Consider the following 3,139-nt stretch of genomic DNA (forward strand, 5'->3'; position numbering starts at 1 on the left):
CTAACACTAACTCTTACTGGCTATATCATTTCTCCAGAGTATTGCCTACTATCATGTCTCAGATACACTCTCCTCTAACCTATTACTCTAAAACAATAAATACCCAGAAAGGAGCTTCAATTCCTCTTCATATTTTGGACACGTTTATTAAAATCACTATGCTAGATGAGCAATCTCCATTCCATGAACTTTTTATCCTCTAATGACTTTCCTATAGGACAACTTCTCTTGAAAGACTCAGAACACAAAAGCTCAACTTAATCCCAGGTCATTTTTTTAACCAATCTTCTTGGATTTCTGCATTAACAGTCTCACAGAATGGCGAATTTAACCCCCCATACCAACTAACACTGGAATCTGTTTTTTTCCTTAATTGTCCACTCTTGCCTTTAAATTTCATTTTCTACCTAAATGCCACATCTACTTCTTGTGTGTTGCTCTTGTTACTGCCTATTCCATGTGCCTCTGGACCATTACAAATGTCTGCTGTTTTTCTCTGTAGTCTCATGTGTCTTCACCCTGACTCTTCAGTTAAGAATTTTAAATATAAACATGTTAAATAATGACAAACACTTTATAAACATACATTTAGGCATTCAAAATGTGGATTTAATGACAGGTGAGGGTAGCTCTCTTGATATTTTAAAGCTATGTACGTGTGTATCTGTATATGAACCCTGACTCTTCTTTATGTCCGATTCATGTGTCTAAGACAAAAGTCTCCCACATTCCCCTATTTTAAAAATACCTAAGTGCCTCAAGACCAAACTTTTGGATTTTCAGACATTTTCCCATTCCTGAGATTCTTTTGTGCCATCCCCATCCATCACTAACAGATTGTAGTAGCTCTGGGTGCATATGCTTCATCTGAGTATCACTAACTAGAAGTTCTCTGTTTCAAGTTCTGCCTATACATTTTCTACCTATCCAGGCAAAAGGTATCTTTCTGGCTGTATTCCTGAGCATTCTGTATCCATTCCATTTTCTTGTGGGCCCATTTTACTGATGAAAAATTGGTGGCCTTATTTTTCCAATATCACTTTTTTATATAGCAACTTCCTTCCTTCGTTTCTTCCAATCACTGTGGTTCTATGAGCCCAATGCTCTTTCCTCCACTGTCTTTATTACAGTGGTTATTGCCATCATGATGGCAGCTAGGCCACAGTCATCTAGGTTATACAAAATGGCTCAGCCACATGGTTGAAATTTGGTGTTAACTATTGTCCAGGAAGCCCTCCTCCATTACCTTCTTATGGCCATTTTACATGGTTTGATCCTCTCATAACATTGTGATAATAAGTCTCCCAGGGGTGAAATCCCAGGAGAAAAACTTAAGTAGACAAAGAAAAGGCTACTCATTCTCTTGGACATCCAAAAATTTGGTGTCTCTGATGCTCTACTTGCATGTAAATCAATGGTGAACAAAATAACTTCCAAAGCCAGAAAGAATGATCAGGATGTTTAAACATAGAGTAGAACTGCAGGCACAATGCCACATGCCTGTAATCTCAGCACCCAAACAGCTAAGCCAGGAGAATGGAGTTTACGGACAGCATAGAGGGAGTTCCAGCATATTACACAATGCATAGGGAAACTATGTTTTATAAACAGTAACATCAAAAACAAAACAAGGAAAAAAGAGAATAAAGAAAAAATAAAATAAGGAAAGGACAAATTTTGGACCTTTTTTTTTGGAGAGTGATTACTGCACACTCTTGGTTGATATTAATTCCACTTCTAAAATGTAGAAAGACTCTGGAGATTATGCTTTAATCATATGTTTAACACAAGTCCTCAAATATGGTATTTAGATGCTGATTATATTCTTACAATGTATTAACCCAATTAAACCAGACTGTTGGTTTTTCTTTGCTTGTTTTGTTTTTAACAGAAGGAAAGAGGCTTATTTTGGCAATCAGTTCTGATCCAAACTGGCATAATTCTGAGGTGACTTGATGAATGATAAGTTTGTGTGTGCAGGGGTGGGGTGGGGGAGCAGTGTGTCTGTTGTGTTTGATGTGTATTTTGAGCACTTACTCCAGGCTAATCAGTCTGGTTAGGTCCTATGGAGGTAAAGAAAGTGAGTTTGTTCTCCAGAGGCTGATGAGTCAGGAACAGCACAGGAGGAGAGGGGCACAACACATAATAAGATGTTTACTAGTTAAAGGTAATTACAAACAAAACATCAATGGGCAGACCATAATAGATCGCCATGCTAATTTCTAGGGCAATAATACTATAAAAAATTCAGGGAAGGCTGAGTTTACTTCATGTACATCAGTTTAAGAGAGAAAATGAAGTTGGGTCTGAATCTGAAATGGAACCTGAGATAAGATCAGAGATGAGAATAAAAATGTAACCAAAATAGAATTTTAAAGCAATTACATAGAGTATATCACACAAATTATTTCAAATACTTGTACATCCACAAAACTTATTGATTCCCCCACTCTTGCCAAAAAAAAAAAAAAAAAAAAAAAAAAACCAAAAAGAAAAAAAAAAATCGACAAATTAAAGTGTCTCTGGGGTATATGTGGAATAGCTGGGTCTTCAGGTAGTACTATATCCAATTTTCTGAGGTATTGCCAGACTGATTTCCAGAGTGGTTGTATTAGTTTGCAACCCCACCAACAGTGGAGAAGTGTTCCTCTTTCTCCGCAGCCTCGCCAGCATCTGCTGTCATCTGAGTTTTGGATCTTGGCCAATCTGACTGGTGTGAGGTGGAATCTCAGGGTTGTTTTGATTTGCATTTCCCTGATGGCTAAGGATGTCGAGCACTTCCTCAGATGTTTCTCGGCCATGGCCATTCGGTGTTCCTCAACTGAGAACGTTTTGTTTAGCTCTGTATCCCATTTTTTACACAACAAAGATATATGCACCACAATGTTCATAGCGGCTCTATAATAGCCAGAAGCTGGAAGGAACCCAGATGTCCTTCAGAAGATGAATGGATACAAAAATTGTGGTACATTTACACAATGGAATACTACTCAGCCACCAGAAACAATGACTTGACCAAATTCTTAAGAAAATGGCTGCATCTAGAGAATATCATCCTGAGTGAGATAACCCAGTCACAAAAGAACAGACATAATATGCAGTCACTGATAGTGGGATACTAACCCCAGAGGCTTGCACT

This window comes from Micromys minutus, assembly GCF_963924665.1.
Source record: "Micromys minutus genome assembly, chromosome: X".
NCBI lineage: Eukaryota > Metazoa > Chordata > Mammalia > Rodentia > Muridae > Micromys > Micromys minutus.